Source organism: Macaca nemestrina, chromosome 7 (genome assembly GCF_043159975.1).
Source record: "Macaca nemestrina isolate mMacNem1 chromosome 7, mMacNem.hap1, whole genome shotgun sequence".
NCBI classification, from domain to species: Eukaryota; Metazoa; Chordata; class Mammalia; order Primates; family Cercopithecidae; genus Macaca; species Macaca nemestrina.
Genome location: NC_092131.1, coordinates 129,355,732 through 129,382,153, shown reverse-complemented (window position 1 = coordinate 129,382,153; position 26,422 = coordinate 129,355,732). Strand labels below are relative to the sequence as shown.

Genomic DNA, 26,422 nt, shown 5'->3' with positions numbered 1-26,422 from the left:
GGGCCTTTGTCTGGTTGTAAGAACAGACATGTAGTCAAAGTCAACTCTCCCTCCTCACATTACCACTCACACAAACTCTAACCTATACATTAACTGGTTAAGTACTCACTGGGTTCACAATCTTTATTTGTAATTTAGTTTGAATCCTTTAATTATATGACTAAATTGACAGGATGCTGAACACTGATGACTCTTCAAGAAACAAAAGTTCTAAATGGGGGGAAGAGAAGAAAGTAAGTCTGAGTGAAGGTGAAAGAAGCGAGATAATAAGAAAGTAATGCCAGGTATGGCAGTTCACGCCTGTAATCCCAGCACTTTGGGAGGCCGAGGCGGGTGGATCACTTGAGGTCAGGAGTTCGAGACCAGCCTGGCCAACATGGTGAGACCCCTGTCTCTACTATAAAACACAAAAATTAGCCAGGCATGGGGGCACGCGCCTGTAATCCCGGCTACTTGGGAGGCTGAGGCAGAAGAATTGCTTGAACCTGGGAGGCTGAGGTTGTAGTGAGCTGGGATTGAGTCACTGCACTCCAGCCTGGGCAACACAGCAAGACCCTGTCTCAAAAAAAAAAAAAAAAAAGAAGCTTAAGTGGATTTTCAGTCAGATAGCTCAGTAAATTACCCTTTTGTACACACCCTTTGTTCCATATATATTTTGTAATAGGTTAAGTGGGAAGAGAGAGATGGAGACAGAGAAGTCCAGTTAAAATAGATAAACATTTTCATAGACTGGAAAAAAGAAAAAAAGCAATGCTATGATTCAAGCTAAGCCCTAGACTTCATAGGCTGTAAGTCCCAAAGAAAGCATAAGTGAACAGGGAGACAGCTCCTATATGGTGAAAGGGACTAAAAGTGCTTCTCAAGACATGGACTAAAGCCAGCTTCGCAACCCTACATGAAAGAGGAGCTCTAGAAAAGAAGCTAAACACTTTGTATCTCAATCTTCTCACTATAAAATGTGTATACTACCATAGATTTCAATGAAAATGAAATTAAATGATATATTCTAGTACTTCCCATATTTTCAAGTATGTGAATATATGAAGAACTAAAAAGAACTACTTCTAGTTATTTTCCATATATTCTACAATATAATCTTTTACATGAAAAGTCTCAATGTGTAAATACTTCTGAGTCTATACAATAAATGTCTAAAGAAATGAAGTCATTACCAAAGCAAAACTTAAGAACTAAGGCTGTGATATCAGATCATTTTCAACTTGTCCTGCTTCCGTGGCTAAATAAATAGAAAATCATGAAAAAGTCTTTATTTCTTCTAATGTTTTATTCCTCAGTTATGGGAAGGTGGAAAAAAATAGGGCCTGCATTTATAGGGTTTTGCATATGACTAAAATTGGTTATACATGAGTTAAGATATAGAATGCACCACCTACCACAGTTCCTGTTTCACATTATATGTAAGTGTTAATATGAAAATATTGAAGACTCCCAATCTCTCTTAATGTCTATTCATTCTATTCATTAATTTCTATTCATTCCTGTATAACTCTAAGATGTTCTGATGACACAAGAAGAGGTCACTGAAGAGTGCTATTATTGATACATTCATGCTATATTGCTTCATTATTTCTAGATGTTGCCTATTGTAGCATCTAATCTATCATCCTTCTAATGTATTTTGATAAATATTTGACTAATATATGCCAAATTATCACAAATATTTGAAAAATATTGAATTATTACTTGTTTCTCCTTATCGATTCATTTAAGCAGTCAACTCTTTTTTTTTTTAATTATACTTTAAGTTCTAGGGTACATGTGCATAACGTGCAGGTTTGTTACATATGTATACTTGTGCCATGTTGGTGTGCTGCACCCATCAACTGGTCATTTACATCAGGTATAACTCCCAATGCTATCCCTCCCCTCTCCCCCTCCCCATAATAGGCCCCGGTGTGTGATGTTTCCCTTCCCGAGTCCAAATGATCTCATCGTTCAGTTCCCACCTATGAGTGAGAACACGCGGTGTTTGGTTTTCTGTTCTTGCGATAGTTTGCTGAGAATGATGGTTTCCAGCTGCATGATAAAAGACAGTAAAATATTTTAGAAATCATATTGTCCTTTAAATCCAATTGGTTATGGTTTCAAGTAACTTTTCTCTACTTGCAAATATTTCTGGTCTTAGAGCAGTCCACTCAGCCACACTACAATGAGCAGCACAGATTTTTTTTTTTTTAAAAAGGAAACAAAGCATACAACATGTCCCAGAGTTTGAGATAAAAACATTGAAAAAATGCCTGTGAATATCAACAATGTATTTTAAAACAAAAAAAGTTTATAATCTGTTCTTACCAAATATATGCTATTCATTATTTCTTCCTGTCAATATTTTCGATATTAAAGAATACTATAATGACATAGAAAATGTAAACTATATTGTGGGTTCAAATGATAGAATCTACAGTAAAGGTAGTATTGGTATCGAGCTGGTAGAAATGTTCATCTTAATCCACATGATGATATGTCATTATATTTATAGCATAATGAGTCAAGGTAAATTAATGGATATTTATTTAGATAAATATGTTTATTCTGCTCTCTATATTTCAGTAACTTCTAAGTTTCAATCTTTATTTTCATACTTTATCTTTTATTTGGAAACTATTTGTCAAATGACTTATAAGCCTTGAGTACTAGTTCAAACTTGGTCAGGTTTAGAAAGCTGTTTCAAAGCTCTGAGAGATATGTGAAGATCAATTGGAAGGATGAGTAGTTTCGTAGGAAACTCTGCCTCATTGGAGATATTATTGGTCTTCAGTGCTAACAGGTCTTTTTTCAGATACTTTAAATTATTACAGAAAACAAAACAAAACAAAACATTTATCTACATGCTGCGTGAATGGCTTCCAGTGTTCTTGGAGTTGTGTGGTAGAAGGGTACTGGGGATCTCCCACTTAAAAGTGAATTATTAGATTCAATCCTCCATTTCTTAGGAAACCTCATCTTTGGCTATTGTCATACCTGATGTATATGCATTCATAGTATTAGTTAAATTTTCTTCCCAGAATAAACTTTGAAATATCAGAAGGTGATATTTAACATTGTTTAGAAGAGTGAATAAATCAAAGATAGCAAGTTGTTTTAAAAAAAAAAAAAAAAGAAGAAGCTAAACAAAAACTGCTGCCAGCACTAACTAGCTTATTTGGAACTGCAGACCTAAAGAGGGAGAAGGACACAAATGTAACCTTGCTAAACTAAGCAGCCTGTGGGTTCATTTACTGTGTCTGTAATATTCCTTGGTAGCATAACAGAACAGAAAATCTAAAATACCACATTATCAGACCTGATTCTTGACTGAGGCCTTTGGCCAATGTAAGGAAACCCCAAAACTACTAGGTATGACAGAATAAGCATAGAGGGAGAAAGAAACAAAAACAAATAAACCAAATGTTTGTACCTACAAATAGGAATTCCAGACATGTAAAGAAATGTTCAGTCGGGCGTGGTGGCTCATGCCTGTAATTCCAGCACTTTGGGAGGCCAAGGCAAGAGGATTGCTTGAGCCCACTAGTTTGAGACCAACCCTGACAACATAGTGAGACCCTATCTGTACAAAAAGTTAAAGAATTAGCTGGGTGTTGTGGCACACTCCTGTAGTACTAGGAGCTTGGGAAGTCCTGTAGTTTCTGAATCCTTGAGCCTGGGAGGTTGGGGCTCCAGTGACCATGGTCACGCCACTGCACTCCAACCTGGGCGACAGAGCAAGACTCTGTCTGAAAAAAAAAAAAAAAAAGTTCAGAAAAAAAGAAACAAAGTCAACAATCAGAATATGAATTCATTCTGGATTAATTTGGGGTATAATGTGATAAAGACTAAGTATTCTTAGGATGCACAGATATATGACAGAATCATAAATTTTAAAAAAAGACCCAAAACCATGAAACAAAATAGGTAGAAATAAAACAAGAACAGGTTTAAATAAGAAAGAACCAACTATAAATAATTAAAATGAAAAAGTACTAATTGGAATAAAAAATCCAATAGGATAAAATCTAGATAGCACAAGCAACAGAAAGAGAACTATTTTATTTTTAGATCTATATAGAACATTTACAAAAATTGACCAAATACTATATAGTTTCAATAAATGTCAAAGGATATATCAGTCCATGGATCCTGACCATAATGAAATTAAATTAGAACTCAATAATGTGAGTGATTAAAAAAAATAGTTGTCCAGACATGGTGGCTCATGCCTGTAATCCCAGCACTTTGGGAGGCAGAGGCAGATGGATCACTTGAGGCCAGGAGTTTGAGATCAGACTGGCTAACATGGTGAAACCCATCTCTACTTAAAAAAATAAATAAATAAATAAATAGCTGGGTGCAATGGCAGATGCCTGTAGTCCCAGCTACTTGGGAGGCTGAGGCACAAGAATTGCTTGAGCCTGGGAGGAAAGAGTTTGCAGTGAGCTGAGATCATGTCTCTGCACTCCAGCCTGGGTAACAGAATGAGACTGTTTAAAACAAAACAAAACAAAAAAAAACAAAGCTCTACATCTTTTAGGACAAAATGATGCTCCCTAAAAAAATTGGGTAAAAAGGAAATCACAACAGAAATGATAATATATTTAGAACTAAACAACCATGAAAGAATTACTATAACCAAAACCCATAGATGCATGAAAATAAAACAACCAACAAAAATAGTTTAAAATAAATGAGTTATGTGTTCAATTCATGAACCTGTAAAAGAATAACTAGAAAAGCCAAAAGAAGGAAGAAAATTTTTAAACTAAACTTTGTAAAAATATGAAAAAAAACCTTAGGTTCAAATGATAGACTAAAATCTAGTTCTTTTGACAAAAATTAAATGAAAGGCAAACTACAAGTAAACCTAATTAAGCAAAAAAAAAAAAAAAAGCATGAAAAGGACATAACTAAAGTATATATGTAGGTACACATATTTACATATACATTACTCGAGCATATTTTATTGTTTAAATCTTCTGTTTCTTTACTACTCTTTGGTGTTTTTTGTTTGTTTGTTTTGAGATGGAGTCTTGCTCTGTCCCCCAGGCTGGAGTGCAGTGGCTCGATCTCGGCTCACTGCAGCCTCTGCCTCCCGGGTTCAAGTGAGTCTCCTGCCTCAGCCTCCCGAGTAGCTGGGATTACAGGCACTCACCATCACGCCTGGCTAATTTTTGTATTTTTCGTAGAGATGGGGTTTCACCATGTTGGCCAGGCTGCTCTTGAACTCCTGACCTCAAGTGATCTGCCTGCCTCAGCCTCCTAAAGTGCTGGGATTACAGGCCTGAGCCACCACACCCTACCATCTTTACTACTCTTTGTTTTATGTTTTTCTGTGTTAAGTCTCCCATGATGGCTTCATGTTTTAAATTTTTTCCTTGTAATACTATCAATGTCTGCTTAATATTTTGAATCTGTAAGATGGTAAATATCCAAATTAACCTGTGGATTCAATGCAATTCACAACAACAAAAATCTCACAGATTTTTTTTTTCTGTGGAAAATGAACAAGAGTCAGGTCCAAATTCAGGACAGCTCATTCTGTCCTCTTTGCAAAGGGCCCAAAAGGGCCAAGATAATTGTGAAAAACAAAAGGATGGGGACATTTACGCTACCTGATGTGAAGATGACTTATCAAACTATTGTAATTAAGACTGTGGAAGTTAGGTGCAGTGGCTCACACCTATAATCCCCACTACTTGGGAGGTTGAGATGGGAGGATCGCTTGAGGACAGGAGTTCAAAACCAGCCTGAACAACACAGTGACACCCTGTTTCTCCCTCCTTCTCAAAAAAAAAAAAAAAAAAAAAAAAAAAAAGGTAATGTATTGGTACACGATTACATAAACAGAACAGAATAGAAACCCTAGAAATACAGAAGAAACATTAAAAAATACATAATGAGGGAACTATGGACAGTCCACCTAATGGGGCTGATACAACTGGTTAAATAGGGAATATAACTTAAAACTTCATCCCTGCTTTGTGATCTTTCTGTTTTTAAGTTCCAAAAGATCAAAGTCCTATATGTGAAAAGCAAACTTTAGGGACCTTCACTGGCCAATTCGAAGGAAATCTAAGCATCAAAAAGAATAATGGAAATAATAGATTATTAACACTTTGAATTTTTTAAAAAATCCATGAGTCCATAGTGACACTCAACAGAAGATAGAATCAGTGAAAAAGGGAAAAAGTAGAGGTAGATTTTTTGTGTGTAGAAGAATGTCAGCTAATAAATATAGAAGGAATGATGGAAATTGAAAATCATTATTTTATAATCCCCAACATAATTAAGGCAAGGATCACTGATAAGTCATCATCAAGTGGTTATTTGGAAACATGACATCAAATTATCACTTCACTAAATATTTATTAGTTCCAAAGGGGAAATGTACCTCTACAATGCAAATATTTGGCAATCACAGTCTTAACTAAGTGGTCACCATGTGCAGTTTTTTTTTTTTTCTTTTGAGATAGAGTCTTGCTCTGTTGCCCAGGATGGTGTGCAGTGATGCAGTCATAGATCACTGTAGCCTTGAACTCCTGGCCTCAAGTCATCTTCCTGCCTTGGCCTGCCAAAGTGCTGGGATTGCAGGTGTAAGCCACCACACCCAGCCTATCATGTGCCTTTAGATATGATACAGTAGGAGGTATACACCATCACTTGTGTGGTGTTTTGTTAGAAATGTCTGACCTGAATCTAATGATAAATAGTCTAACAAAAATCCAGAATATGAGACAGTCTACGAGATAACTGGCCACTATTTAAGGATTTAATATTATGAGGAGCAGAAGGAGGTAATAGTATTGTTTAAACTGAAGGAGACTACAGGCATATAACAGTCAGATGAAATCCATTGAATCTGGACTTTTGAAAAATGTATAAACTGGGTCGCGGGCAGTGGCTCATGCCTGTAATCCCAGCACTTTGGGAGGCCGAGGTGGGTGGATCACGAGGTCAGCAGTTCAAGACCAGCCTGACCAACATGGTGCAACCCCGTCTCTACTAAAAATAGAAAAAAATTAGCTGGGCGTGGTGCAGGCACCTGTAATCCCAGCGACTTGGGAGGCTGAGGCAGAAGACTCGCTTGAAACTGGAAGGCGGAAGTTGCAGTGAACCGAGATTGTACCATTGCACTCTAGCCTGGGCAATAAGAGCAAAACTCCGTCTCAAAAAAAAAAAAAAAAAAAGTATAAACCTTTTTCTTTGACAATTTAGGAAGTTTGAGTATGAAAAGAATGTTGGAAGTTGTGTTGAATTAACAATTTTTTTTCCTCAGGTGTGGTAATGATGCTATGGATATGTAGGAGAATGTCATTGTTTTCTGGAAAATATGCTGAAATATTTATATATTTTTTTTCTTTTTTTGAGACACTGTGTCACTCTGTCGCCCAGGTTGGAGTGCAGTGGCATGAGTTTGGCTCACTGCAACTTGTGCCTCCTGGGTTCAAGCGCCTCAGACTCCCAAGGAACTGGAATTACAGGCACGCACCACCATACCAGCTAATTTTTGTATTTTTAGTAGAGACGTGATTTCACCATGTTGGCCAGGCTGGTGTCAAACTCTTGACTTCAAGTGATCTGCCCAAGACAGCTTCCCAAAGTTCTGGGAATTACAGGCATAAGCCACTGCGCCGGGCCGAGATAAGTGAAATATTTAGAGGTAAAATATCACAACGCCTACACTCACTTTCAGATGGTTTGTCAAAAGGGAAAAAATACATATAGAGACAGAGAGATAGAGAGAGCGAATGTGTCAAGATGTTAATAGTTGATAAATACAGGTGAGAGGTATAACAGTATTCATTTTACTGTTCAACTTTTCTCTGGGTTTGAAATTCTGCAAAATAAACAAGAATATTTTTGAAGGTAAAAAATTAGAGAATAATAATAAAACAGTTTTATGAATTTAGGTGTTCTTAAGAGAAACAACCATTACAAACCACAACAAAAAGTCTTGATAAATTTTACTGTTTTAAAACTTTGGCTGGACGCAGTGGCTCACGCCTGTAATCCCAACACTTTGGGAGGCCCAGGCGGGTGGATCACCTGAGGTAAGTTCAAGATCAGCCTGATGAATGTGGTGAAACCGTGTCTCTACTAAAACTACAAAAATTAGCCGGGCGTGGTGGTGCGTGCCTGTAGTCCCAGCCACTTGGGAGGCTGAGACAGGAGAATTCTTGAACCCAGGAGGCAGAAGTTGCACCGAGCCGGGATTATGCCACTGCACTCCAACCTGGGCAACAGAGGGAGACTCCGTATCAAAACAAAACAAAGAAACGAAATAGAACAAAACACAAAAACCTAAAAATTCTGTACTATAAGATATAACATAAAGCAGTCAAAGAGATAAGCTCACCTGTAAGAAGATATTTACTATATATAACAAAGGATCAGTATCTAGAATACATGAATAAATTCTATGCAAAGAAAAAGGAGGGATGGGGCCAAATTACCCAATAGAAGAAAAATTGGTAAAGGGGTCAGGCATGGTGGCTCTTGCCTGTAATCGAGGCAGTTTGGGAGGCCAAGGCAGGAGGATTGCTTGAGCCCAGGAGTGTGAGACCAGCCTGGAAAATATATTGAGAACTCGTCTCTACAAAAAGTAAAAAAAAAAAAAAAAAAAAAAAATTAGCCAGATGTGTTGGTACACGCCTGTAGTCTCAGCTACTCAGGAGGCCAAGGTGGGAGGACTGCTTGAGCCTAGGAGGTCAAGGCTGCAGTGAGCTATGATCACACCACTGCACTCCAGCCTGGGTAACAGAGTGAGACCCCAACTCTTAAAAAAAAAAAGAGAGAGAGAGAGAGAGAGAGAAAGAAAGATTGGCAAAGGATCTGCATAATTAATTTACAAAAGGAAATCCAAATGGCTAATAACACAAGAAAGATGTTTGTTCAATTTTACTAGTAATTAGGGAAATAAAAAACAAAACACAAAATGTTTAATAAAATTATAATACATATTATGAGATTATTAATATAATGTTATAGTAAAATGTGTAAATACATAATAGAATTATTATTACATTTAAAAGGCTCACATTATCAGACTTTTTTTTCTTCCCTTATCTTCTGATAAAAATAGAATTTTTATACACTGCTGTCAGGAGTACAAACTGGTTAAAAAACATTTTAGGCCAGGCACAGTGGCTCATGCCTGTAATCACAGCACTTTGGGAGGCTGAGGCAGGAGGGTCACTTGAGTTTTGGGAGTTCAAGACCAGCCTGGGCAACATAGTGAGACCTCGTCTCTACTAAAAAGAAAAAAGTTAACTGGGCATGGTGGTGCACACCTGTATTCCCAGCTAACTTGGGAGGCTGAAGCAGGTGGATTGCTTGAGCCCAGGAGTTGGATCGCTCCACTGTACTCCATCCTGGGTAACAGAGTAAGACGCTGTCTCAAAAACAAAACAAAACAAAACAATTTAGAAATTAATTTCTTAATACTTAGTAATCTAGGAGCTGCGTATATCTTATGACTCAGCAATTATATCTCTAGTTTCATTTCCTGCTGTTCTCCCTCTTCCTCATTCTGCTTCGGCCACATTGGCTTCCTTGTGGTTCCTTGATCCTTTCAAGCAAGTGCCCTTCTTAGGGCTTTTTCATTCACTATTCTCTCCATTAATCTTGATTCTTTACTTGCTTCAGGACTCTGCTTAAGTGTCACCTTTTTGGAAAAGCTTTCCTGACCCACCGTATCTTAAAGATTACTCATTCTCTATGCCCTCAACTTGCTTTATGTACTTGATATATATTAATTTACTTTCTGTCTCCCACGCTTCCTGAAGGTAGATTGGATCATTGTTTTTCAATTATTAAAAAAGTTTTTTTGGGCCGGGTGCGGTGGCTCAAGCCTGTAATCCCAGCACTTTGGGAGGCCGAGACGGGCGGATCACGAGGTCAGGAGATCGAGACCATCCTGGCCGACACGGTGAAACCCCGTCTCTACTAAAAAATACAGAAAACTAGCCGGGCGAGGTGGCGGGCGCCTGTAGTCCCAGCTACTCGGGAGGCTGAGGCAGGAGAATGGCGTGAACCCGGGAAGCGGAGCTTGCAGTGAGCTGAGATCCGGCCACTGCACTCCAGCCTGGGCGGCAGAGCGAGACTCCGTCTCAAAAAAAAAAAAAGTTTTTTTGATTGAGATGGTGTCTTGCTTTTTTGCCCAGGCTGGTCTTGAACTCCTGAGCTCAAGCAGTCGTCCCACCTTGGCTTACCAAAATGCTGGGATTACAGGCGTGAGCCACCACACCTGGCCCATTGTTCTCAATTCGTTACTGCCCCATCTCAATATTAGAATTATCCAATCATGCCTATCACCATGTGACTTTGCAAAACCTCCCACTGTCGTTGATGGAATATATTTCTCTGCTCCCTTGATGTTAGGCATAGCATGGCATGGTTTGGCTAATGGAATGTAAGCAGAAGTGACCATGACAATCCTGAGATGAGACCTTAAAAGGCATTATGTATTTCTACTCACCTCTCTTATACTTCTGTCACCCACTGTGGGAAGAACATCTCTCAGGCAGGCAACTGGTTCTAGAATGATGAAGACATGTGAAGCAGACGTAAACTTGACCTGAAGATTGGAGTCCAACCTAGCCCAGCCAAACATAGACAAACGTAGCCAAGATCAGCCAAACTTTGTCTGATCTTCAGACCTGAGAGTGAGAAAAATAAATGTCTGTTATTGTATGCCACTGAGAATATTCGAAGTATTTATTGTGCAGCATCGTTGCAGCAATGCAGCTGACTAGTATATACCCCTCTGGAATGTAAACTTCAGGACAGCAAGGTTTTTACAGTTTTGTTCAATGGTATGTGCTCAGTGAGTAGAACAGTGTCTAGTATGCATGGGTGTTTAATAAATAATTGTTGAATTAATTAATGCATTTGTGCTAAGGCCATTAAACTACTCGTAATCCCAAAGGGCAAGGCAAGAGTTCAAGTGTGCAAAGAAACAGATATAATTAGCTCTGTTATAAATATAGTCCGTCAGAAGCTAGCACCAATGTATAGTGAATGCCTCCTGCAATCAAATGAACAAGCAGCTTAAACTGGCAATAGATACATATGAAACCAAAGAATAGTTGATAAGAGGATCAGAAATAGAAGGTCCCAGTAGAATTTCAATAAAATAGATATTTACTCAAATATTACCATCACCTCTGAATTGGAGACTATTCAAAAATAGATGTGTATCAGCTCAGTGTCCCACAGAATAAATGAAATGGGCTATAATCATCCATGAGCTGTCTGGTGGCAAAAATAGAAGTCATGGAGGCCTTATAAAAGAGCCCAACATATATAGATAAATCAAGAGAGCAAATGTTAAAGTATATAGGGAAAAAATGAGTTTAGGTGTTTTTGAACTATTATAACTTTTCTCTAAGTATGAAATTATTTCCTAAGTTTTTGTAACAAGTAAGAAATGGTGGGCTGGGAGTGGTGACTCACACCTGTAATCCCAGCACTTTGGGAGGCCGAGGCAGGCGGATCATGAGGTCAGGAGGTTGAGACCGTCATGGCTAATACAGTGAAACCCTGTCTCTATGAAAAAAAATGCAAACAACTAGCCGGGTGTGGTGGCAGGCGCCTGTAATCCCAGCTCCTCAGGAGGCCGAGGCAGAGGAATCGCTTGAACCTGGGAGGTCGGAGACCTGCAGTGAACCAAGATTGCACCACTGCACTCCAGCCTGGGTGACAGAGTGACACTCTGTCTCAAAAAAAAAAAAAAAAAAAAGAAATGGTGACTGGGCGCGGGTGACTCACGCCTGTAATCACAGCACTTTGGAAGGCACAGGTGGGTGAATCACCTGAGGTCAGGAGTTCAAGACCAGCCTTGCCAACATGCCGAAACCCCATCTCTACTGAAAATACAAAAATTAGCCAGGTGTGGTGGAGCATGCCTGTAATTCCAGCTACTCTGGAGGCTGAGACAGGAGAATCGCTTGAATCTGGGAGGCAGAGGTTGCAGTGAACTGAGATCACACCCCTGCACTCCAGCCTGGGAGACAGAGTGAGACTCAGTCTCAAAAAAAAAAAAAAAAAAAAGAAAAAAGAAAAAGAAAAGAAATGGTTTGTTCCAGTATTTCCAGAAAGAAACCAAATATGACTAATCCTGAACATGAGAACTTTTGTGGTCTTGAATGACTTAAGTAGCAATTGTCTAGTTTTTATGTGGGACAATGGAACATATATTGCCAGAATGACTATAGGCAGATTGCTTCCCACCAGAATGACCTCCTCCTGTTTGCTGTTTGTATGTTCTTTACACTGTCCTTTGACATAACTGGAGGTATGTTGAGGAACTATCATACTGTTTCTCTTGGAAGTTTATCATCTCCCTTAGGTGTTGTGATTAAGAACCACAACAGTTTTGAGCAAGTTGTAGATTCTGCCTCTTTAGCTGAGTGTCCAATGTCCAGATCAATCCTAGACAAAGACTGAAGTACATGTAGGTTGTTTGAAAGCTGCAAATGGAATGCTGTGGGGAGCTGATGCCCCAACTAGCATCATCAATAGTTTTTCTTTTTCATATTTTGATCTCCACCTCAGGATGCTAAGCCGAACGTAAGGTGGGAAAGAGGAGAGGGGAAGTGAGGAAGTGAAAAAGGGAAGAGAAGGCAACCAATAAAGGATGCATTATCAAGCTTGCTTCCACTATGGTCAATAAGAGCTTAATCCTGCAGAAATAATGGGAACAACATAAAATCCATGCTTCCGAGTTATACCTCCCACACACAGGGGCAGGGATCTGGTTGAGGGCTACTCAGAGCCAGATATTAATTCCCTAGAACATCTGGGCCAGCTTAGGGAGAGAATCCTTTCCCAGCTCCAGTGGAAGTCTTTAGGAAAACAGATGCAGATGTTGGCTACTAGAAGTCTGCCAGAAAACACGCAAGTGTTAAGGCCCAAAGGATATAGGTAGAGCACTGAAAGCATCTACTACTAGGTCTAAGAAGGTCTACAGGACATACACTGGTGATTAAAGGTACTAATTAGCACTAGGGCCCAGAAAGGCAACTCAAAGATGCTATATAGGGAGGCTGAGGTGGGCGGATCACGAGGTCAGGAGACAGAGACCATCTTGGCTAACACGGTGAAACCCCACCTCTACTAAAAATACAAAAAATTAGCTGGGCATGGTGGCAGGCACCTGTAGTCCCAGCTACTCGGGAGGCTGAGGCAGGAGAATGGCATGAACCTGGGAGGCAGAGCCTGCAGTGAGCTGAGATGCGCCACTGCACTCCAGCCTGGGTGACAGAGCGAGACTCTGTCTCAAAAAAAAAAAAAAGAAAAGAAAAAAAAAAGATGCTATATAGCTCTCCTCTTGACAAATAGACATCATCTACCTTAGTTGAAACTAGAATGCTATTACTTAGGACATTGAGATTCCATCTGTAACTACTTTATACATGAAGATTCATCCTGTTTTCTAACACATTATACAATACATGGCCCCAAATACTCCTTTTTCTCATATTGTGTTCAGTCCTGTTATTCTGAGATGAAGAACAAGAGTGTGAAATGGGAGAAAGTATGAATGCCGGCTGGATGTGGTGGCTCACACCTGTAATCCCAGCACTTTCAGAGGCTGAGGTGGGCAGATCACTTGAGGCCAGGAGTTCGACAGCAGCCTGGTCAATATGGTGAAGTCCCATCTCTACTAAAAATACAAAAATTAGCCAGGTGTGGTGGCACATTCCTGTAATCCTGGCTACTTGGGAGGCTGAGGTGGGAGAATCACTTGAACCTGGGAGGTGAAGCCTGCAGTGAGCCAAGATTCTGCCACTGCACTCCAGCCTGGGCGACAGAGCGAGACCCTGTCTCAAAAGAGAAAATATTGATGCCATTTAGAGCATTAAGTTCAGCTTCCATCAGTGATATGCTGGGAAAGAGATGAACCAGAAAAATGAGAAACTGCCTCCTACCTGAGTAATCACTAAGAAAATCATACCAGGCAAGTCTAGGAAATCTTTGCTACTTCATTGAAGGAGGAGGGAGCTGGTCTCATTCTTGGACCATTGATACAGATCTACCAATCTATATACGATGTTGACATCATGTTTACCACCCAGAAATTGGCCCTGGCTTGTTTTATTTTGATCTCATTTCCTTGTCATTCATTAATTTAACAAATATTTTTTGAGTACTTACAATGGATCTGAGATAAACAAGACAGACTCATGCCCTGTGTTCTGGAACTTGTAATTTAGTGGAGGAGGCAGATTATACCACAAACAATTACTTAGTTACAATTGTGTTAAATGCCAAGAAGACAAGTATAGAATACTATGAATGTGTAATACAGAGATTACTCAATCCATGCTGAAGTGTAATGTCAGGGAGGCCTTCACTGGGGAATATTTAATCTAAGATTTGAAGAGTAGAGTTTGGCCAGGAGAAGAAGGAGCAGTTGAAGAATAGCATTTGCAAGAAGGAGTTTAGGATGTTCCTGATACTAAAAGAAAGCCAGTGTGGCTTGAGAGCAGTAGTCACAGACAAGAGTGGCAAAGATGAGGCTGGAAGGATGTGAAGAGCAGACAAGGACAAGATTTTGGAGGATTAGGGTGGCAGAAGATAACATCAATTTTTGCTATGCTACATTTTTGCCAACATTTGTGGTTGTTAATCCTTTTAAATTTAGCCATTCTAGTGAATATAAAATGGCACCTCATTAAGTTTTAATTTGCATTTCCCTGGTATTTAACGATTTTGAGCACCTTTTCCACACCCATTTGTATAAATTCCTTTGTGTCTTTAATTTGTCTTCTTATTTTTAAATTTAGGTTATATTTTATTATTAATTGTAGAAGTTCTTTATGTATTTTGGATACAAGTTCTTTGTCATATATGTTTTACAAATCTTTTCTCCCAACTTGTGGCTTGCCTATTCATTTTCTTAATAGTGTCTGTTAATGACCAGAAGTTTTTAAAATTATATTAACCATATCAGTTTCCAGTTACGTGCATTCATCACTGTAGATCTGAGTTACTACTTGATGGCACATCTCATCAGACTGAATAACTTCTTTTAACATTTCTTGTGGTGGAGGTCTGCTAGCAATGAATTTTCTGTTCTTATGTGTCAGAATGGCTTTATTTCACTTTAATTGTTGAAAGATAATTTCACTGGATGTAGAATTCTGAGTTGACAGTATTTTGTCTTTCGACATTTTAATGATGTCATTCCATTGTTTTCTAGGCTCCATTATTTCCATTGAGAAGTCAGCTGATTTACACACACACACACACAATTGTTCCTCTGTCACATGTGGCTTTCCTCTGGCTGCTTTCAAGACTTTATCTTCGGTTTCAGCAGTTTGATTATAGTGTGCTTAGGTGTGGTTTTCTTTGTATTCATCCTATTTTGAATTCTTTGAGCTTTTTGGATCTGTATGTCAACATCTTTTTATAAAATTTGATCAGTTTTCAGCCATTATTTTTTCAAGTATTTTTTTCTGCCTCAATCCTACTCATTCTAGGACTCCTGTTCTACTTGTTGTTGTTACTCAATAGGGCTCTGATGCTGTTTGTTTTTCTTCAATCTTTTTTTCCTCTGCATTCTTCAGATTGGTCCATTTCTATTAACTTATTTCCAAGTTCACTGACACTTTTTTCCTCACTGCCTCCAACCTGCTGTTGAGAACATATAGAGAATTTTTCATTTCATTTCATTTTTTAATTTTTTTTACTGCTCCTTGTGGAGCAGGGTTAATTCATAGGCCAATTTTAAAATTTTACTTACTGCATTTTTCAATTCCAGAATTTCTATTTAGTTTGTTTTATACTTTCCATATCCATGTTAAGAGGCTGTAACTGTTCATTCATTATTCATTTATCTTCTAAGTTATTATAAAAATTATAATGGCTGTTTCAAAGTCTTTTACTTATGGATTTTATTTTCCTGTTTCTCCACAAGTTTAGTGATTTTTTTTTATTGACTACTGTACATTACGTTTGATACATTGTAACAACCTCTACACTTTCCCATCTTCTGAGGAAGATGAGTTTGCTCTAAAAGACAGCTAACTTGCCTGATCTCATACTCCAAATTCTGTCTCCTATACAGTAGGCAACAGGTAAAATCTCACACAGTCCTTTAAGCTTCCACGTGCTGCTTTTCCATAAGGCTCTGCAGAGTCACCTCCATGGATGTGTAGTTTAGTCACGAGCCAAGAATTTAGTCTAATTTTATATGCAGATCTTAAAGCTCATCTCCTCTGCAGCCCACTCTTTCAGGATTTCCCCCTAATTTTCTGGATGCTCTATTAGGCTGATATTTTAATTTCCTTCTATTCCTATTTTGTTGAGTGTTTTTATCATGAAAGGGTGTTGGAGCTTGTCAAATGCTTTTTCTACATCAATCAAGATGATCATGTGCTTTTTACATTCGTTCTGTTAATGTGGTGTATTCCACTGATTGATTTTCATATATGGAACCATCATTGCATTCCAGGAAAAAAACCACATGGCCATGGTGTATAATCCTTTTTTATATGTTACTAAATCCAATTTGCTAGTATTTTGTTGAGGATTTTTATATTAATGCTGATATGGTTTGGATGTGTGTCCTCCTTCAAATCTCATGTTGAAATATGATCCCCAGTGTTGGAGGTGGGGCTGAGCACTATTCCCTTGGTGATGAGTGAGTTCTCACTCAGTTAGTTTACATGAGAGCTGGTTGTTTATTTTTTGGTTTATTTAATTTTTTTACTCAGACCATTTATTCTCCAGAATTTTTTATTTAGTTGTTTAAAGGATCCTGGCTCCTCCTCCTCTCTTAACTCCCTCTCTCACCATGTGATACACCAGCTCCCCCTTTGCCTTCCTAAGGCCTCACCAGAGACAGATATTGGCACCATTCTTCTTGTACAGCCTGCAGAACCATAAGCCAAAATAAACCTCTTTCTTTATAAATTGCCTAGTCTCAGGTATTCCTTTACTGCAACACAAAACAGACTAACAAAAATGCTCATAACACTCTAATCTCTGAGAGTTATGACAAGTTATAACACTCTAATTTGAATTATATCAGCTTAACTTCAATAACATTCAAAAACTCTGCTCCTTTACAGCTCTGTCTCTACCCTTTGGTTGATGATGTCATAAAATTACATTTTACAGATGTGTATAAACTATATGAACTAACAAGTCTTTTTTTTTTTTTTTAAATGGAGTTTTGCTCTGTCACCCAGGCCGGAGTGCAGTGGTGCAATCTCAGCTCACTGCAACCTCTGCCTCCCGGGTTCAAGTGATTCTCCCACCTCAGCCTCCCATGTAGCTGGGATTACAGGTGCCTACCACCACACCTGCCTAATTTTTGTGTTTTTAGTAGAGATGGGGTTTCACCACATTGGCCAGGCTGGTCTCAAACTCCTGATCTTAAGTGATTTTCCCACCATGGCTTCCCAAAGTGCTGGGATTACAGGCATGAGCCACCATGCCTGACCATAAATGAATAATTCTTTTAAATGCACTACTCTCTTAAATTGTGTAGAAAATACAATGTGGGGTTGTAAACCAAAGTTACAATAATACTAAAAAGGGTTAGTCTTTTGAAGCATGTAGAAAACAAATCATTGTTATAATAATACTAACTTTTATAATTGCCCATAAATTTACCTTTATTTAGATCTGTATTTGTTCACATGGTTTTGAGTTACTGTTGAGTGTCCTATCATTTCATCCTGCAGGACTCCCTTGAGTGTGTTTTTCTTATTTTGTCTCACTAGTGATACTTAGAACATTTCTTGCAGGGCAAGTCCAGTGGTAACAGGCTCCCTCAGTTTTTATTCACCTGGAAAGGTCTTCATTTCTGCCTCACTTTTGAAGGACAGTTTTGCTGAATATAGGATTCTTAGTTGACAGACTTTCCCCCACCTGCCTTTTAGCACTTTGAATATAATGGCCCACTGCCTTCTGACCTTCAAAGGTCCTGATGAGAAATCTTCTAATAATCTTATTGAGGATCCCTTACATGTGATGAGTCACTTTTCTCTTGCTTCTTTAAATATTCTGTCATTGTTTTTGGTTTCCAAAAGTTTAATTATAACGTGTCTCAGTGTGTATCTCTGAGTTCATCTTAGAGTTTTTTGAGCTTCTTGGATGTTTATACACATGTCTTTCATTTAATTTGGGAAGTTTTCAGCCATTATTTCTTCAAATATTCTCTCTGCCCCAACTCTCTCTCTCTCCTCTTTCTGAAATTACCATAACACACACTTTCGTTCACTTGATTGTGTCCCACAGGTCCCTTTGGCTCACTTTTCTTCAATCTTTATTATTTCTGTTCCTCAGACTCAATACTTTCCAGACTACAACAATGGCAGCCAACCTCTTTGTCTGCACCTCTTTGATCAGCATCAGTAATCAGCAATCACGGCTTAGATGCCTAATATTTGAAGGACAGGGACCTTTTTCCCCACCTGGGTTCCCACAAGATGTTTGCAAGGTGCTCTAGGAACACTTGCACAAACTGCCTGCCAAGTGGCTCAGGGGTGGAGGATGGTTACCTGCTATTGTATTCAGGAGCTGAATTTGATCAAATTTAAACTCACTTTAGCATCCAAGACTTCTCCTGGATGTTGCAAGCCTTCAGTAGACTCTAGAGTTTCAAAATAGTTTCATCAGACAAATTCTGCCAGTGCTATGGTTGTCAGGTGGGGAGACAGATTCCTGGTGCCTTCTACTTTGTCATCTTCCCAGAATCCTGTATCAAGTAGCTGGGATTTTAATTGGGAATGTATTGAATCTATGAAGTCAGGAAGAACTGACATCTTAATAATATTAAGTCTTCCTATTCAAGAACAAAAAATATCTCTTGATTTATTTAGTTCTGTTTGATTTCTTCCGTCAGAGTTTTGTATTTTCCCTCACATAGATTATATGTGTATTTTATTAGATTTATATCTAAGTATTTCATTTTTGGTGGTGCTAACGTAAATGGTACAATGCTTGTAATTTCACATTCTACTAGTTTATTGCTGGTATATTTAGCTGGCATATAGGATAGTGATTGAAATTTTTATATTAACTTTGTATCTTGCTATAATTGTTTATTAGTTCCAGAAGGTTTTATTTTTTGTCACTTCTTTTGGATTTTTACATACAAAATCGTGTCTTCTGTGAACAAAGACAGTTTTTATTTCTTCTGTCCAAATCTATATAACTTTTATTTCCTTTTCTTATTTCATTAGCTAAGAGTTCTAGTACAACACTGAAAAGGAGTGGTGAAAGGGAACATTCTGGCCTTGCTCCTGATCTTAGCAAGAAAGCTTCCAGTTTCTTACCCTAAGTATGTTGTTAGTGTCAGGCTTTCTGTAGATGTTCTTTATCAAGTTGAAGACATTCTCCTCTGTTCCTATGTTGCTGAAAGATTTTTTTTTTTTTTGAGATGGGGCCTCACTTTATTGCTCAGGCTGGAATTCAGTGGCATGATCATGGCTCACTGCAGCCTCGACCTCCTGGGCTCAGGTGATACCTCCTGAGGAGCTGGGACTGTAGGTGCATGCCACCACACCTGGATAATTTTTGGATTTTTTGTAGTGAATTTTCACCAGGTGCGGTGGCTCATGCCTGTAATCCCAGCACTTTGGGAGGCTGAGGAGGGTGGATCACCTGAGGCCAGCCTGGCCAACATGGTGAAACCCCATCTCTATTAAAAACACACAAAATTAGCTGGGCATGGTGGCAGGCGCCTGTAGTCCCAGCTACTTAGGAGGCTGAGGCAGGAGAATGGTGTGAACCTGGGAGGTGGAGCTTACAGTGAGCCGAGATCGCACCACTGCACTCCAGCCTGGGCGACAGAGCAAGACTCTGACTGAAAAAAAGAAAAAAAAAAAAGGAAAGAAAGGAAACAAGGAGACTATAATAGAGGATAGACAAGACTAGAAGCATTAAAAGACATGCCTCTTAGTAACTATGAATTAACAGAGACCAGTTTTAAAGTATGAATTCTCTAAGAGGATAGTTAAAATTTTAGTCATATCTTAAATCAGATTATTCAAATCAATCATATAGTGATATATCCAAATATTACTAAGCAGATGCTTTGATAGTTAAGAGAAGGAAGAATAAACTTTGCAAAGGGAAGGTCTAGATAGGGAACGAATTTTGAGAGCTTTCAGGCAGGATAAAGGGGCTAATTACCTGGAGGATAGGGATACTGAAAAGCATGAAGGAGATTGCTAATGACAAACTTTACCTCCCTTATAATTTTGCCTAAAACCATGGAGGTATTGGATGTTTGACTGGCTTGAAAACCTGTAACTTTCATTTTCTTTTATTCATACCTGCATTCTCATGCATCGTATTTAAATAAATATTCTTAAAAAATAAAAACAAAAATGAAATTTCCTCAGCCATTTATATTCCTTTGACTCTAGCCTCTTGTCATATATGCTTAGTTTTACTATCTCCCTTCTTTTCTCGTCCTCTTTTACTTTTTGGTGCCCCGTTCTTTGATGGAACAAAATCCTATTTCCTTGCATTTTGTTACACATAGCAATTCATGTTTCTCTAGTCCTTACCCCAAAATCAGCTCTGGGGCTATGGAGATTCAAGAGCTCAGGTAATTATTTGAAAACCTTGTGTTTAAAACTCTGGTCATTAGAAAAGATCCATACCCTAGCATTAGAGGAGGGGTTTATTCTGTTATTACATTTTGTCTTTGCAGTGTTTTGCAAAGCTGCTGCACAATTTTTTTTTTCTAAGAGTAGACTGAAAAAAAGACCAAACACATTATTAATTGTGGTAATTTTCTTGCTCATCTTTCTGTACTGGGAAATGACCATAGCTTTTCTGCCTTTAGAGAGGTATTCGCTCCACTGCTCTCTTTAAGCTGTGCTTTTGGATTTGTGCTAGGCCTTGCTGGGTAGCTAAGCTAGTTCAAAGGGGCAGCATATGCAGTAAGATCTATGGAAGAAGCAGTACTTCCAGGGTGTCGGTTGTTACATCTCCCTCTTCTACCTCACTGCCCTAACTTACCATCAGAACTAAGAAGAAACTTTACTTATATGGATGAACAAAATAATCAACACTCAAAAATCAGAAGCTAATTTAAACATTAGCCATATAACCAATTAGAAAATGTAACAACAAAATATATTCAAAATAGTAAAGAATAAAACACCCAAGAATGAAAATAACTGTAGAAGATATATATGAGGAAAATTTTAAAACTTTCCTACAGGACATAACAAAAGACTGATTTCAATAGTGGCATACCCACATAATCACTTTCTTTCCTCCTCTATAGCTAGAGATAACTATATGATATATTTCTGTCCAATAAGACAATAGAGTAAACATGTATTTGCTTTGCAAACACTAATAGTGCTGCTCTCAGCTTTTCCTTTTTGTTTTGAGATGGTCTCGTTCTGTCACCCAGGCTGGAGTGCAGTGGTGCTTGATCATGGCTCACTGCAGCCTCAACCTCCTTGGTTCAAGCAATGCTCCTGTCTCAGCCTCCTGATTAGCTGGGACTTCAGGTACATGTCATGATGCCTGGCTTTTTTTTTTTTTTTTTAGACAGAGGCTCTCTCGTTACCCAAGCCGGAGTGCAGTGGTGCGATTTTGGCTCACTGCAACCTCCGCCTCCTGGGTTCAAGTGATTCTCCTGCCTCAGCCTCCCGAGTAGCTGGTATTACAGATATGTGCCACCACGCCCGGCTAATTTTGTATTTTTAGTAGAGACAGGGTTTCTCCATGTTGGTCAGGCTGGTCTCAAACTCCCAACCTCAGGTGATCCACCCATCTTGGCCTCCCAAAGTGCTGGGATTATAGGCGTGAGCCATCATGCCTGGCTTGCCTGCTAATTTTTAAATTATTTTTTGTAGAGACAGGGTCTCACTATGCTATCCAAGCTGGTCTTAAATTCCTAGGGTCAAGTGATTCTCCTGCCTCAGCCTCCCAAATACTGTGATTACAGGTGTGAACCACTGTACCCAGCATCCTCTAGTCTTAAATGCTATTGTGATGGCCAGAGCTGCAGCAGTCATCCTGGATATATGAAGCAAAAAGCATGAAGTCAAGAGCCAACATACTGAGGATGGAAGAGCAGAAATACAGAAAAACCTTAAGTCGTCAATGACAGTGTTGAGCAGGGGAAACTGCCAAGAACTACCTATTTCCAGAATTCTTGTTATGTGAGAAAACTAAAGCCATATTTTCAAAGCCAGTATTAGTTGGATTGTCTATTACAGGGAGCTACATACTTTTCTAGGAAAGTGTAAATACTACAAAAGACAATAAGTCTAATATCAACCAGGTGCAGTGGCACATGCCAATAACTCAGGAGGCTGAGGTGGGAAGACTGCTTGAGCCCAGGTGTTCAAATCCAGCCTGGGCAACATAGCAAGACCCCATCTCCACACTTGATCTTAGCCAAAAGGCTGATAAGCAATAAGACCCAATTTCTTAAAAAATAAAAATAAAATCAGATGATGGAAGACAAAAAGAATAAAGGGAAAGAATAGGAAAGATTCCATTATCAATTACATCTTTCTTATAACAGTCATTAGATCAATCTAAAGAAAATGATCATTAGGGCATATATAAAGTTATTATAAATGCATTCAATAGAAAAATATAAACATTCTAAATTATTGGAATAAATACAAACAAAAATAAAGGAAAGGAAACACAGACCACATTTTGAAAATAAGTAAGGCTACAGACATGAAAAGCATATCCCAATAATATGATATATTCCAAACCAAATACAATTCGTGTAAATAAATGTGAATACTTGGGGGTCTCTCTAAGCCTTCTCTGGCTATAAAGGCTGCCCATAAAAAAATTTAAAAACATTTTTAGGCTGGGCACAGTGGCTCGTATCTGTGTTCCCAGCACTTTGGGAGGCTGAGGTGGGCAGATCACATGAGGTCAGGAGTTCGAGACCAGTCTGGCCAACATAGTGAAACCCCATCTCTACTAAAAATACAAAAATTAGCCAGGCATGGTGGCACATGTCTGTAGTCCCAGCTACTTAGGAGGCTGAAGCAGGAAAATTGCTTAAATCCGGGAGGTAGAGGTTGCAGTGAGCCGAGATCGTGCCATTGAACTTTAGCCTGGGTGACAGTACAAGACCCTGTCTCAAAAAAGAAAAAGAAATTTAAAAATTAAAAATTAAAAAAAGTGAATACTTAATATTACCTAGTAGGCTGGGAGCAGTGGATCATACCTGTAATCCCAACACACTGGGAGGCTGAGGTGGGAGAATTCTGTGAGGCTGGGAGTTCAAGACTAGCTTGGAGCAACATAGGACCTATCTCTAAAAAAAAAAAAAAAAAAAAAATTATATATAAAAGGAAAAATTGACAAATTGCATTTCATGAAAATGAAAAACTTCTGTTCTGTGAAAGACCCCATTAAGAAGAGGAAGAACAAGCTACAGAGTGGAAGGAAATATTTGCAAACCACATCTGACAAAGGACTAGGATATAAAAAGAACTCTCAAACCCCAGCAATTAAAAAAGCACACAAAGGAAACAATCCAATGAGAATGCGCAAATACCTGAACAGGCATCTCACCAAAGAGGATACACAGATGGCAAATAAACACATGAAAAGATATTCAACATCAATAGACATTAGAAAAATGCAAATTAAAAATCACAGTGAGACATCACTACACGTCTATTAGAATGGCTAAAATAAAAACTAGCGATACCACCAAATGCTTTGAAGGATACAGAGAAACCAGATCATACATATATTACTGGTGAGAATGTTAAATAGTACAGCCATTCTAGAAAACAGTTTGGCGGTCTCTTATAAACTAAACATGCAACTACTATATAACCCAGCAATTGAACTCTTCTCTTTTCCCAGAGATAAGAGAATATAAAAATAACACATATTTTTATATTATACACATAAAAATAACAGTAACCATGAAAGATCATTTGGTACTTTGGACTTCATTAAGATTAAGAATTTCTTTTTTTTTGTTTGTTTAGATGAAGTCTTGTTCTGTTGCATGGACTGAAGTGCAGGGGCACGATTTCTGCTTACTGCAACCTCTGCCTCCTGGGTTCAAGTGATTCTCCTGCCTCAGCCTCCCGAGTAGCTGAGATTACACGTGTGTGCCACCATGCCCGACTAATTTTTGTATTTTTAATAGAGACTGGGTTTTGCCATGTTGGCCAGGCTGCTCTTGAATTCCTGACCTTAAGGGATCCACCTGCTTTGGCCTCCCAAAGTTCTGGGATTACAGGCGTGAGCCACTGCGCCAGTCAAAAAGAAAAATTTTTTTTGATAAAACAATCTTAGAGTGGGGAACATAAATTGGTACTGCCTCTATAGAGGGAAATTTAACAGCAACAACAGGAATGTTTAAATGTTTAAAATGTACTCTTCAATTCCTAAGAATTTAATCCTGTAGATAAATTCATACATATGGAAAGTGATTCGCATTTGCAGTCATCCACTTCAGGATTATTGGTAAATCTGTAAACAACTTAGTCTATCATAGGAGACTGAAAAATAAATTATCATTTATTCAGTCAATAGAATACCGTTAAACTGTTGAGAAAAGGAAGCTTTTATTTTTATTTTTATTTTTTTTTGTGAGATGGAGTTTCGTTCTTATTGCCCAGGCTGGGGTTCAATGGTGTGGTCTCGGCTCACTGCAACCTCCATCTCCTCGGTTCAAGTGATTCTCCTGCCTCAGCCTCCCAAGTAGCTGGGATTATAGACTCCTGCCACCATGCCTGGCTAACTTTTTTTGTATTTTTAGTAAAGATGGGGTTTCACCATGTTGGCCAGGCTGGTCTCAAACTCCTGACCTCAGATGATCCACCTGCCTTGGCCTCCCAAAGTGCTGGGATTATAGGCATGAGCCATGGCACCTGGCCAAGGAAGCTTTTTATGAATCAGTAAGGAGGTGTTAAAGAAAAAAAAAATTAAGGTGAAAAAAGAATTATATGTATTATATATTTTTTATTTTTTAAATTTTAAAGTTTAAATTTTTTTAATTTTAGTGGCAGTGTCCTGCTCTGTCACGTAGGCCAGAGAGCAGTGGCCCAATCATAGCTCACTGCAGCTGCCAACTCCTGGGCTCAAGCAATTATCCCTCCTCAGTCTCCTGAGTAACTAAGATGACAGGTGTGCACCACCATGCCCAGCTAATTAAAAAAAAAAAAAAGATTTTGTATGCGTGGCTGAGGAATTCATGTGGAGGTCAGTGGAAGCAAGTGTGAGAGGGTCCAGCAGAAGGAAACATGGCTGCCAGAGTGTTTGAGTCCATTGGCAAGTTTGGCCTGGCCTTAGCTGTTGCAGGAGGCATGGTGAACTCTTGCCTTATATAATGTGGACGCTGGGCACAGAGCTGTCATCTTTGACCGATTCTGGGGTACAGGACATTGTGGTAGGGGAACGAACTCACTTTCTCATCCCATGGATACAGAAACCAATTACCTTTGTCATTCTTGACCACATAAGGTGCCAGTCATCACTGGTAGCAAAGACTTACAGAATGTCAATACCCCACTGTGCATCCTCTTCCTGCCTGTCCCTAGCCAGCTTCCTTGCATCTTCACCAGCATCGGAGAGCGCTGTGATGAGCCTGTGCTGCCATACATCACTACAGACATCCTTAAGCAGGTGGTGGCTCGCTTTGAGGCTGCAGAAGCAATCACCCAGAGAGAGGTGGTCTCCAGGCAGGTGAAGGACGACCTTACGGAGCAGCAGCCTCCTTTTGGCTCATCCTGGAGGACGTCTCCTCGACACATCTGACCTTCGGGAAGGAGTTCACAGAAGCAGTGGAAGCCAAACACGTGGCTCAGCAGGAAGCAGAGAGGGCCAGATTTGTGGTGCAAAAGGCTGGGCAGCAGAAAAAGGCAGCCATGATATCTGCTGAGGGCTACTCCAAGGCAGCCGAGCGGTTCACTACCTCACTGGCCACCGCGGGGACTGGCCTGCTGGAGCCGGGCCAGCCGGAAGCCACCGGGGATACCGCAGGCCAGCTCTCACGCTCCTGAGGCGGGGAAGTACCTGCTCCTTCCGCTGCCCCAGTGAGGGCCCACCCTGCCTGCATCTGTGCGGGGCAGCTGGGCCACAGCCCCGATGATTCCAAACACCGCCTTCCTTCTCCCCCTACCCCAGGAATCACTGTGAAATTTCATTATTGGCTTAAAGTGAAGGAAATAAAAGTAAAATTACTTCAGGCTGGGAGCGGTGGCTCATGCCTGTAATCCCAGCACTTTGGGAGGCCGAGGTGGGTGGATGACTTGAGATCTGGAGCTCGAGACCAACCTGGCCAACATGGTATTACAAATACAAAAATTAGCTGGGCGTAGTATACCTGTAGCCCCAGTTACTCGGGAGGCTGAGGCAGGAGAATCGCTTGAACTTGGGAGGCAGAGGTTGCAGTAAGCTGAGATTGCACCACTGCACTCCTGGGCGACAGAGGGAGACTCCATCT

General features: G+C 39.4%; 1 long non-coding RNA gene and 1 pseudogene across 1 annotated transcript; one reads left to right on the top strand and one right to left on the bottom strand.

The window, feature by feature from the left end:
* Positions 1–1,586: 1,586 nt before the first annotated feature.
* Positions 1,587–23,269, bottom strand: LOC105487374 (uncharacterized). The gene is made up of 3 exons (XR_011626383.1): positions 23,180–23,269; positions 10,472–10,652; positions 1,587–2,037 (listed from the first exon to the last, which is right to left on the bottom strand). It is a non-coding gene; the product is annotated as an uncharacterized lncRNA (long non-coding RNA).
* A 1,717-nt stretch (positions 23,270–24,986) lies between these two features.
* On the top strand, positions 24,987–25,979 carry LOC105487366 (prohibitin 1 pseudogene; annotated as a pseudogene).
* The last annotated feature ends 443 nt before the right edge of the window (positions 25,980–26,422 follow it).